This window comes from Felis catus, chromosome E3, assembly GCF_018350175.1.
Source record: "Felis catus isolate Fca126 chromosome E3, F.catus_Fca126_mat1.0, whole genome shotgun sequence".
Classification (NCBI taxonomy): domain Eukaryota; kingdom Metazoa; phylum Chordata; class Mammalia; order Carnivora; family Felidae; genus Felis; species Felis catus.
This window is the reverse complement of record NC_058383.1, coordinates 9,351,058-9,363,693: the sequence shown is the minus strand read 5'-3', so window position 1 is coordinate 9,363,693 and position 12,636 is coordinate 9,351,058. Positions and strand designations below refer to the sequence as shown.

The 12,636-nt window shown below is 56.0% G+C and overlaps 1 long non-coding RNA gene across 1 annotated transcript in view; it reads right to left on the bottom strand.

Moving 5' to 3' along the window:
* The window catches only part of LOC123382563, a 53,915-nt gene that overhangs the window by 13,631 nt on the left and 27,648 nt on the right, over nt 1–12,636 (bottom strand). Inside the window, exon 5 of the long non-coding RNA XR_006591123.1 lies at nt 2,173–2,374. This is a non-coding gene — a long non-coding RNA (uncharacterized LOC123382563). The remainder of the gene's footprint in view (nt 1–2,172; nt 2,375–12,636) is intronic.

Here is a 12,636-nt window from a genome sequence, read left to right as displayed (position 1 = left end):
CGCGGCTGGTGTTGGGGGGACCCTGGGGCAGCCAGGCTTGTCACTCTCCACGGGGCCTCTGTGCAGAGTGGGCAGACTTCTTCCCTGACAGCTCAGGGTTCCCAAAAGTGCAGAAGCAGAAACTGCCAGGCATTAGGACAGGCTCAGAACCGGCCCGGCATCACTTCTGCCACATCCTCGTGCTTAAAGCAGGTCCCCCGGCAGGCCCCGGCGTGTGGTGGGAGCGGACTGGGCAGGGCAGGCAGGCCTGGCTCTTCAGGGGCCCACTTAGATGAGCGACCACACGTGACTCCTGTAAGCACAGATACATCTTCCCTTCCCACTTGTAATAACGGAGTGACCCTTAAGGTGAGCCCACAGTAATCTCTTCCACTGCCATTAGATAATTCAGTTGCTGAGTTTCACTACTGTAGTTTATAGTTTCACTACTATAAAGGGCACGGCTCCGGACACCACCTTTGGAGGAATTCCACATGTGCAGCACCACGCTAGCTCTCTGGGGTCATTTGCTATGTCATGGGATCCTTGGGACAACCCTGACAGGCAGGACCTAGTGCTGGTGACTCAAAGCAGGTTGTCTTGTTTAGGATGGTCGGAGCCCTTCTCGTACCAGCGGTCACCACACAAAGGCCTCCCAAGCCCGTTTGCCAAAGATGCAGCTTCCTGGGGCGCCTGGGTGGCTCAGTCAATTGCGCCTCCGACTCTTGGTTTCTGCTCAGGTCATGATCTCAGTTCATGGGTTTGAGCCCCAAGTCGGGCTCTGCACTGACAGGGTGGATCCTGCTTGGGATCTTCTCCCTCTCTCTCTCTGCCCCTCCCCTGCTCACACACGCTCTCTCAAAATAAATAAATAAACTTAAAAAAAAAAAAAAGATGCAGCTTCCTGACTCCCACCTCTCAAAAGTTCTGATCTAGCAGTCTGAGAAGGGGGAGTGGGGGACAAGAATGGAGAATGCTCCAGATTCTTCCAGACTGTGCTGGGGAAGCGGCGTTGGCCCACCCATCCCTTTGGACTCTGGCTACCCCAGAGCTCTTTCTACATAGGTAGGCCTCCTGCCCTTTGGGGCTCAAGTCAGGTACGTCGAGAACCAGAGAGAAAAGTACAGATAAAGTAGGGCAGGACTCAGGACAAGGTTATTTCTGGATATTTTGGCAGAGGCAAGGATCCAGGGAGAGGCCCCACCGAGGTATTCGGGAGGGGGAGGAGGCTGTGAGCTGGGTAGGATTCCCACGGTCAGGGGAGCAGGATGGGCTTGTCTGGCAACAGCAGGGGTGGCTGGACTTGAGAGAATGGGCTCAAGATGTGCTTGAGGAAGGGCCAAGTGTATGGCTGGCAGCCTAGGGCACAGGCGGAGGGAGCTGGCACTATTCTGGGGATGGTCTTAAATGCCAGGTTGAAGAGCCTGGGCTCCACTCTGTGGAAATGGGGACCGGGAGGAGGATGCCAGAGGCGCCCACTCGATCCTAGGATGGGGCTTTTAACACCCCACTGGGGGGGGGGGCAGGTGACAGCCTTGCTACAGGCCTGGAGGCTGCCCTTTAAGTAGGGAAGATGCAGCAGCAGAAAGGCTGAAGGCCCAAAATAGGGTGGCAGTGAGTGGGAGGGAAGGGATGACAGGGACATGGAGACGCACCAGCATCTCCCAGCCCCGTCCCCACCACGCAGAAGTCCATCAGCCAGTTATCGGCGAGGGTGAGGCGAGCCGCACCCCCACTTTCAAGCTCCAATTATGTGCCTCCGGGTCCACACAGACCCGCTGCCTCCTGACACACGATTCCGGTCCCCCTCGGCGAGGAACAAAAACCCAGGGATTGAGGGTTTGAGGGTTTGGTGTTAATGACCATAATGAGCTGGCTGAGCCCTTTGCAGGAGGAAGCCAAGAAGCAGCCTTTAGAAAGCAGAGGGGAGCCTGGCGTGGAAGCCGCGGGGCATCCGCGCCGAGGGTAATTGCATGGCCCAAGAGCTGGTCCCGCGGAGGAGCTGCGTGGATGCGTGGAAGTCCCGGGTACACACGGCCAAGTTGGCTAATGATAAGGAGAGCAGAGGGGTTCGTCCGCGCCTCTAGGGCAGGGGGGGAGGGGGCGAACATCTTAACCCCCGCAAGGACCCTGACCTCGCTTGGGAGGGACCTGGCGCGCAGCCCAACCTCCCCCGCAGTTCTCCCCGGTTACCTGGAGAGGGCGCCGGAGGCTGGTGCTGCAAAGCGGCTCCCGGGGACCAGCAGGTCAGGTGGTGGAGCGAGGATTAGCATTCCAGAGCCAAATCCGGCTCTCTGCCCTGTCTGGTCTCTGCTCACCCAGACCGGGAGGGGCAGCCACCTCTTCCAGGGTGGAGGAGTTGGGAGCCAGCCCAGAGAAGTCGGTGGAAACCGGCCTGGAGACACAATATGCAGGTGGCCGGAGGGGAGGGGTCTGGGAAGAAACACCCCTTCCCCGAGAGCCTCCCTGGAGACTCAAGGCCTTGCCCCCTGAGCTGGTGGAGGGGAGGGAGGGTAACTTCCCACTTCAGTTAACCGGGTGACCTTGGGCTCCTCCTGTCTGCAAGGGCCCCGTGTGGACGGCAAGGGCAGACCACTGCTTCTAGCACCCCGAGGAAGTGGGGATTAGTTAACCCAGACCCAGGGTGGACAGAAGCTGCTGGATGGCCAGGAGAGAAAGCCCCGGGGCCTGAGGCCTGCAGCCCCTACAGGTACCCCGGGGCCACTTCCCCAGTTTCTAATCCCGCAGGGCCTCAGAGGGGGCTCCCCAGTTAACCCACTTTCAGAGGCCAGCCACACCCTCCCCCAACCTGCCTTCCTGGCCTGTGCACTCACTGCGTGGGGGAGGGGGGAGGGGGAGGGGGAGGCAGCGCAAACTCTTAAAAGCAGCTGGAGCTAGCCAACCAGAAATGTTCTTGCATCCCCTTCCTTTTCTTGTGGATGCTTAACGAAAGTCCCTCATAAGGGTGCCTGGGTGGCTCCATCAGCTGATTTTGGCTGAGGTCATGATCTCACAGTTCGTGAGTTTGAGCACCCCCATCATCAGGGCTGGCTATTGTCAGTGCAGAGCCTACATCAGACCCTCTGTCCCCGCCCCCCGTCCCTCCTGCACTGTGCTTTCTCTCTCAAAAATAAATAAAAATAAAACACATTATTTAAGGTCCCTCATAAAATCCAACAGGGTCACCCAGAACCGGATGCCCCAAGCAGGGCCAGGTGGGTTGATGATCTTTGGTTGGTTTGCACCAGTACAGCTACTCTGGCTGTGAAATAGATCCTGGAACCCACTGATGAGCAGCTCCTGCCCCAGTCTGCTAGCCCCTCCCCCTGGGACCCCCTGGACCTCCCCACGGTGAAGGGGTAACTTCTGGTGGCATGGCATCATCCAATGGATTAGCCATTGCCAAAGTGCTTTTGGTCATTAAATTTTTTTTTTAATGTTTATTTCTTTTGAGGTGGGGGAAGGGGCAGAGAGAGAGAGAGAGAGAGAGAGAGAGAGATTCCCAAGCAGGCTCTGAGCTGCCAGCACAGATCCCAGTTAGGGCCTCAATCCCACAAACCGTGAGATCATAACCTGAGATGAAATCAAGAGTTGGAGGCTCAGCCCACTGAGGTACCCAGGTGCCCCGCCCCGGTGGTTAAATATTTTAATACTACCCTGGAGGGGGTCCCTTCTGAAGAGGAACCAGAGAATAAGGCTGAGAGTAAGCTCCCCACCCCAGCACAGGGCACCCCCCCCCCCCACCACCACCCCAGGCCTTGCTTCAGCTAGGGGTGGGGTGGGCGTGGGCGTCCAGGCACTGGGCTTTCCAGCAGTTCACCTCCCCGACCGCCCTCCCTGGGCCCAAAGCTAGTAAATGAAGCACTGATCTAACACAAAAGCCTCCCTACAACCTATTAAATGGAAACAAAAGTGCATTACATGATTCCATGTAAAGTAGAAAAACCACGAAAAGTCTTAAAGCCCTGCAAACCCCCCCCCCCCCAAACCCATTTGTGTTTGAATATTAAGTGCATAGAAAAAGGTCTTGAAGTCAGCCGGGTATTAACTTGAGGAATGAGGAAGTTGCTTCTGGGGTGCATGCTGTACATAGCGTGCCCTCAGGTTTTCCTTCTATATACTTTGTCTTATATAAGGGTTGAATTGTGTCCCTAAAAATTTAGATGTTGAAGTCTTAACCCCTGGTACCTCAGAATGTGACCTCTGGAAATAGGATGGTTGCAGATGTAATTAGTTAAGGTCGCAAGGGAGTAGGGTGGGTCACTAATCCAAAAACGGCTGGTGTCCTTATAAAAAGGGGAAATTGGGGCCACGTGCGGTGGCTCAGTTGGTTAGTGTCCAACTCTTGATTTCGGCTCAGGTCATGAGTTTGAGCCCCGAGTCAGGTGCATGGAGACTGCCTGAGGTTCTCTCCCTCCTCTGCCCCTCCCCTGCTCATTCTCCTGTCTCTCTCTCTCTCTCTCTCTCTCTCTCTGTCTCTCTCTCTGAAAATAAATAAACTTTAATAAAAAGGGTAAATTTGCACACAGACATGCGCACAGGGAGAACGTGTGAACACAAAGGCAGAGATGGGCGATGTGTCTGTCTGCAAGGCAAGGAATGCCAAATATTGCCTAAAAAACACCCGAAGCCAGGGGAGAGGCATGGGACAGAGCCACCCTCATGGCCCCAGAACAAATCAATACCACAGACGCCTTGATCTGGCCTCCAGGACTGTGAGACCATAAATTTCTGTTGTGGAAGCCACTCCTGTGCAGTAGTTTGTTATAGCGGACCCAGCACAACCAACATACTTTGGTATAGTTAAATATTGCACAGTGAGAACGAAATCCTTCCCAACAGAGGTCAAAATGCACAATGAGTATCACTTATGAAATTAAAAATCAAACCAAACTAAGCCTGGGTGGCCACGTTGGTTACGCATCTGACTCTTGGTTTCAGCTCAGGTCATGATCTCACGGTTTGTGGGATCGAGCCCCACAACAGGCTCTGTGCTGACAGCGTGGAGCCTGCTTGGGATTCTCTCTCTCTCTCTCTCTCTCTCTCTCTCTCTCTCTCTCTCTGTGCCTACCTTGCTCACTCTCTACCCCTCTCTCTGTCTCTCTCAAAATGAATACACATTTAAAAAAAAAAATCAAATCTGTCTTTCCAGAGAACATTATTGAGCTAACCCCAGACTCTAGCACCACGTGGGTCTTGTCATGTAATGCGGCAGCCACCCAGTGCTGCCCCTTTCACGGACAAGGGTGACCTGTCCAAGCTCACACAGCTTAAGTGACAGTGCAGGATGGGGGCCCAGGCTGCTCCCCAAACCCAGTGGCCTTTGCTCTTCTCGGGGCACTGTGCCCACTCCCGGCGTCCTGACCACACTTCTCAGCTGTGGGGGGCACGGAGGCACCCGGTGTGCGGTGGGAAGATCCCCCAGACTTAGAGTCCAACAGCCCTGGATGCAGCCCTGGTTCTGCCATTTATACCCGAGTGACCTTGAGGGAAGGTCATGCTGAGCCTCAGCAAGCATGATCTCTTCTCTTCTATGAGATCGTGAAAAGCCCTTTACAAACTGTAAAGGGCTGTGCACCAGGGAGTTGTAATGTCCCTGGTACCTGATTCTGATGTCACGTTCTGCCTAAAACAGGGACGACTTTTCCTGGCAGCCTCTGGAAACCCCTATTGACGCAACCATCTCCCACCGCTGTCCAGGCCGTGAGCACGTTTTGCCCTCTCTCACATCTGCTAAGCCCTCCCGACTCCCCAAGATGCTGCTCTGAGCCTCTACAAAGAAGGAGGAGGGGTCCCCAGCTGAGGAATTCCAGGCAGCCTTGAGGAAGGCAGGCCAGGGAGACAGACACTCCCCTAAAGCCTCCAGAAGAACAGCAGCCCCGCTGACCCTGGTTCTAGAACGTCTGACCTCCAGAATTGTTAGATAATTGGCAGATAACAAGCCACTGAGTTTGTAGTAATTGCTGCAGCAGCCACAGGAAGCTGGTGCGCCCCCTAGGGGTTTGCAGGCATATTCCTCTTAACCCTCACCACAACCCTCTCAAGTGGGTACAGTTTGCATCTCCATTCCACAGCCAAGAGAACTGGTGCTCAGAGAGGTTGAGTACCTTGTCCAAGGTCACACAGCAGGTAAAAGGAGCTGGGATTTGAACCTCTTCAGCGAGGAGCCTGCGGCTTGTACAGGGCCGTGCCTCAGACATTTTGGAGCTGGGCAGACCCTCCGTGCACATGGGTTGGTTGACCCTTGGATTTCTTGGGTTCCTGGCTCACCAGTGCTCTGATGTCTTACATGCTTGTTGGGGGTGGGGTTCCACTGTGACCCCCCAGGAGGCAGAATCTTGGGGGCACTCCACAGGGGACAGATCCCTGCTCAGGGCAAGAAGTCACATCACAGTCCCTGCCTGCCACTGCCCAGCTACTCTCAAAGGCCTGACAGAGAGGCCCCGCCCTGCTCCCACCCTGTCTCTCTGTGGGTGTGGGGGAGGGGCTGTCAGATCACACAGAGCCTTCTCCCCAGCCCCTCCCCCACCCAGGGGACCGCTCTGCTAGCTAGTGTTGGCAAGTTTCTCTTGCCTTCACTCAGCCCCTCCCACGTCCCTGGGAGCCCCAGGTTGGCCTGGTCCCTCTTCGGGAGGCCAGAGCCAGGCTGCCTCCTCCTCCTCCTGACCTGAGCCCTCCCTCCCTCTGAGACCCCTCCTCCCTAGGCCAGGGCCCCCCTCCACTGCAAACCCCACCTCTTGCCTAAAATAACTCTCTCCGCCCTGCTCTCCCTCCCAGGCTCCTGCTGGTGTTAATATTCTCCCAGCCAGGCTACAGGCAGACCAGGCCAGTAATTAGGTTAGCCTCCTGCCAGGGAGGTCTGCTGGTTGGGTTCCTGGGGTGGGGGTGATTGGAAATGCTCCTTTTGTGGGCTGGAGTGATTGTGTGTGAGTGTGTGTGTGTGTGTGTGTGTGGTGTATGGTATGCATGTGTGTAGTGTGTGGATGTGGTGTGTGTATGCACGTGTGTGGTGTGCATGTGTGTGTGCGTGTGCGTGTGTGTATGCAAGAACCGCTCCCTCCTTTGTCCCTTTCTGCCTGCCAATTGCCTGGTGCGAGATGGCGGTGGCAGGGGCGTGGTGTGTGTGTGTGTGTGTGTGGTGTGATATGTATGCATATGTGTATGTAGTGTGCATGTCCATGGTGTGTGTGGTACATGAGTGTACTGTGTGTGTGTATATGTGTGGTGTGCACATGTGGTGAGTGCATGTGTATGTGTGGAGGGGGGTGCGTGTCTGTGTGTGTTGGGGAGCCGACATTGTAAGCTTCAAAGGCAAGTGCGAGATGCACCTGCGCTGGGCTGGGCTCGACAGTGCACTGGGACCTTGAGCCGCCGCTGCTGCCCGTTTGGAGCAAACCAGGAAGTGCCTGTTTGCATCACAGAGCATCTTATTCTCCGGAACTTTCCACGTCTGCCATCTCACAGTGTGCCTGAGCGGAGGCCTCTGTTACAAACAGGGAAGCACAGAGGGCCTGCCCAGCCGCCCCCTTCCCCGTGCGAGCCTGGAGCAACTTTAGCGCCTTTATAGGACAGCTCCACTGTGCCATGCTCCCACTAGATGTGGGTATGGTGTGAGGACAGTTAGCAAACTGAGGCTCAAGTCAAGTGACCTTGCCGGTGGTGATTCGTGGCCGGGACCTGAGACTCCATCCCAGGGAGCTTTCTATGAGGAGATGCAGGGTCATAGCCTGGCTGTCGGAGAGGAGGGACTGTCTCAGCAGCTATGGGAGGGGCCGCAGGACAGAGGGCACTGACCACACGCCGTGGAGTCCCGGCCAGTGCTGGGCACCCGGCCAGGCCTCTCCACGGGGCCCTGCCGTGGTTTAGGCACATCTACTGTGATGTGTGTCTAAATGTTGGGAACCAGCACGTCAAACCTGCCATGTCCGGGGCAGCATTGCTCAAACACGGCTGAGGACAGACAGCAGCCAGTTTAAAGAAAGTGCTCAACAGCGGCCCAGAAGGTGCTTGGAGGAACGAGAGTGTGGAGACAGAACTCCAATTGCCTAAGTTCCACTGGCAACATGCTACATTATAAATGACTCTATACTTCCCAGTGCCACAGAACCTTCCAGAAGGGAGAGTCCAGCAGGGCGGGAGCCCTTCGGAAGGACAGCCTGGAAGATGAGGTTGCTGAGGGTCAAGAGATCACTTCACTCCAGACCCCAGACCTCTTCCCCAACCTCAACCCCCCAAGGCTGTGGAGCCTTGAGCAAATGACTTAATTTCCCGGGGCCCCAGCTTCCTCACTAGTATCGCTGAGAGGACTAAGTATACTAAGTCCACAACATACTGTAGGCACTCAAGAAATGGTGGCCGTCCTTGTGATTTTCCTCACTTGGAGGCCGGGGCACTCTTGGGGCTCACACGGAGGCTCCTGGCCTGAGAATGGGGCTGCTGGGAGGAGGGCTCTGGCTGGACCCAGTGGGAGCCAGAGATAAAGAACCGGGGGTCCACAGGGCAGCCACAGGCAGAGCAAATGTGCAGGGCTTACCTGCCCCCCCCCACCCCGGTCCCCCCACAGGCCTGGGCTAGAGCAACCTTTGTCTGAGCTGGCCTCTGGCTGCGGAGGCAAATGCAGCCTGCTAGGGTCCCTGGAGGAGTAATTAAAGCAGGGCCGGGGGGAGAAGGAGGGCCTGCTGCCGTCAGGGCATCAGGAGACTTCTGGGTAGCATGCGATTAAATGCACCATATTTATACCAACTGTTGTGTCTGTGCGCACATACACACACGTGCGGCTCTTTTGTAGCCGGGCTCCCTCCCTGTCCATACCGACAGCCTGCCCCAAGCCACCGGCCGCCCTAGTGGGCATGCTGAGGTTGCCCCAGTCCAAGGACCCTGGAGCTCCCCAGGGGCTCCCACCTGGCCCTGCCCCCAGCTCACTCTGACTGCTGCCCAGGCCGCGGTAAGGGTGGGGGGAGGGGGGCTCTGGCAGATCCCAACAAGGACGTGAGTCATCTGTCCTTTCCCGTAAGGCAGGATTTCTGCAGCTGAACAGTCAGCAAAGGCCTCGTGGAAGAGGTGGCGCCTGGCGTAAGACCCCACGAGAGGACCCTCAGTCGATCCACTGCTGCCTCTGGGTTCCTGGGAGTCCGTGTCACTGTGGGTGTGCTCCTCCCCAGTCAGGCCATCTCTAGCCATCTCTGTCCCAGGGACACTTCGTGTCACCTGCCGTGCTGGTGTGTTTCCGCACACACGTACCCGCGTGGGCCCCGTGTTGAGGCCACAGCGCCTATGTGTGCGCTGTGTATCCGGGTTGTACCGGCCTAGAGGAGGAGCTGGTATTTCACCAGTGTGGCGTGCTGGCTGAGCGGATATGGCATGGGAGGGCGTTTGTATGAGGCACCTATGTGATATGTGTGTGGGCATACGTGTAAGGTGTGTACCCGAGGCATGGGTATGGGACCTGCGGGGGGCGTGTCTCTGGGGCATGGGTATAGGTATGAAGGAGTGTGGGGGCACGTATGTGGCACACGTATGGGACGGGGCGTGTGGCATGTATCGAGATACATGGGAGTTGTGTACGAGTCTGGCGTGTGGGTGCCATGTAGACGTGTACAGGGTGTTCAGGTGACCGGGCTCTTTTCTGCTAGCGGACGGACGCTGGACGTGAAACTGGGTCACCTCCTCCAAGACAGCCTCAGCCACCTCTGCAGCCGCCCTGCCCCCTGGCCTCCCCCGGACCCTAAACTCACCCCATGTGCCCTGTCCTAATCAGAACACATGGTGTTCAGGCCTCCAAGGAACGCTTGCTGCACACTCCTTGGGGGTGGGGGTTCCCAGGCCATAGCACCTGCCCAGGGGGGCGGCCTGGATGCTTTCTGGACCTGGCCATAGGTGCCTGTGTGGGATGGAAGGACAGTGGGTGGTGTGTGATGGCCTGTGGTGGCCTGCCAAGGAGAGAGAGGAGGTATCCACCCCAGGTCACAGTGACGGGTGCACCCCTCCCTCATCCCTCTTGCCAACACCCTCCCCTCGTTTCCACCCCATCTTCTTCCCCCTCTTTCTCTCCACACCCTACCTTCCCTCTGCTGGGCACTTAAAATGTTTTTTTTTCTTTTTCTTGAAATACAATACATACAGAGACAGTGCGGAAATTGTACGCATACAGCTCACTGAATTTTCACAAACTGAACACACCCAAGTACCCAGCATCTAGATCAAGGAACAGAACATTCCCAGCCTTCCTTGCCCCCCTTCTAGTCCCACCCCCACCCCCCACTCTTGGAAGAATAGTATCCTGACTTCTGACACTGTAGATTAGTTTGGGCTAATTCGACATTTTTAACCCCAACATCTGAGTCCTTCATCCAACCCAGAAGCAACATTAACTCTTCCCGGAATGTGGGAGGTGAGGAGAAAGCTGCGAGGCCATGCCATGCTCAGGCAAAAGGGGGGAGGGCCTCACTGGCCCTCCTCACAGGCGCCTGTCATCTTAGCCCCTACTAAGTTCCATAGTTTGACCTTGAGTAATAGCTTCTATTGAGTGTGTCAGTTAAGGCAATGCTAGCTGCTGTGGCAATAAACTCTGAAGTGTCAGTAGCTTATCACTACTTATTATTTCTCATTCTCTAATGGTCCTAGGCTGATATTCCTGGTAGACAGGTAAGCTTTCTTCCATGTGATAGCACAGGGACCCAGGCTCCTTCCATCCTGTGGCTCCCTCTCCCCTCTCCAGGGCCTTGGAGTCTTGTACGGTCTTCCAGCGGGGGGGAGGGGGGGGCAGGAGAGGGGGTAGGAAGGGAGGGGAGAGAGGGCACACCCACTTCTTAGGCTCCTCTTCCAGGAAAATGTCACTTCTGCCCACATCCCATTGGTGAGCATTAGTCACATGGTCTATCTACATGCAAAGTATGCTGGGAGATGTAGTCCCTGGATGGGCATTCACATCCCATTGACAACTATACAGTCTGGAAGGGGAGCATGAACATGTGGCGGGCGTCTCTGTCACAGCAGGCCTCAGGGGAAGGGAGAGCCCCAAGAGGGCACAGTCTCTGCTCCTGGTTCTACCTTGCCTGGCACACAACACCTCATTCGCTTGTCCATTTGAGTGACTTATTCATTCATTCATTTGCAAATTCACACTCATTTTTCACCCACATGCTTTAAACATGCTATATGCACTCAACTGTGCACACACATCCATACACATGTCTAGACCTCCCATACACCTGTAAGATCTATTCGAACCCTAAGGGCACAGCGGCTGAGCCAGCCAGACTCACATACCCACCATGTGCACAGCTCAGGGGGATTCCCAAAAGGCCCAGAGGGAAAGAGGGACATACTGAGGAACCAGGGAATTGGTACCCTGGTTCTGGGAGGTCTATCCCTCCCACAAGGACTATGTTCAAGGGCCTAAACGAGTTCCAGCCTTGGTACAGAAGAGAAGCTGGCTGCCCCGGTCAGGGCAGCGGTAAGACTGTGCACAGCTCTGAGGCCAGTGGTCCCAGGAGAGAGCTGGGTTTTGGATTCAAGGCATTGCCCTAGCCACCTAGCGACTGGGTGGCCGCAGGCAGCTCTGAAACCCTCTGGTCCTTGGTGTCCTCACCTGTGAGTTGGGACAATGATCTCCAGCTCACAGGCTCAACATGAGGATTCGAGGTCATGAGGATGAACACAATGCTGGGATCAGGCCAAGTGGAGAGTGTGAGCCACTCTCCCTCCTGAGCCCACTTGCTGCTGCTGTTGCTGCTGGCCCCCCAACTCCAGTCCATGAGAGCCTCGCACCAGGGTAGGGGCTGGACCACTGGGACAGTTGTGAAGCCTTGGTGGAGTTGATTCCAATGGAAAGCTATAAGGCAGAAGCAGGCAGGGCCCACGGCCTCAGAGTATAACCCACTCTCCCCATACCCTTCCCCAGTGCAACCAAAAGCTTCCTCCCTTCATGCTCCTGCATCCCAGGGATCTGTGCCCTCCAAAGTTCCCTAATGAAGGCAGTGCTTAACCCAGAGCAAGGGCTCCTTATGGGGGATTCACAGGCAAAGAGAAGAGAGCAGGAGGTGGGAGGGAGGAGGGGAGTGCAGGGGAGGCGAGCGAGGGAGGCTGCCGCCTCTGCTCATTTTTTATTAAAGATCCACTTCAAGGTCAGCCCAGCCTGTCTGCCACAAGGGACTCTTCAATTTCCCAGGCTCTGCAGAGAGAGAGAGCGAGAGACAGAGACAGAGACAGACACAGAGATGTGCCAGTGGAGGGGAAGGAAATGGAGAGGAAGAGGCCTGGGGTGGGCTGGGCAGAGGCACAGTGAGAGAGAGGCAGTGGTCCCTGAATGAAGTGTGGAACCAGCATACTGCTGGCCAAGGAGGGGGCACCAGGGCGGCAGGGATGGGGCCCAGGAGAAAGGATTGGGCCAGGGGCAAAAAGTGAACAGTTAAGGTACCAGGACAAGGGGAGTGACCTGGATGCCCAGGTCTTGTCATTTGCCAGAACATCATTGGCCCTTCACCCATATCACCACTTTGCTGCAAGCTATGACCCTGAGAAGATCTATAGTAATTCAAAACGGAGCACAACACTCGGACGGGTATTATCAGCCCCGTTTTGCAGATGAGGAAACAGGCCCAACGAGGCTTACATCACTTCTCCAAATCTACCGCTAGTCAGCAGCAAATCTGGCTC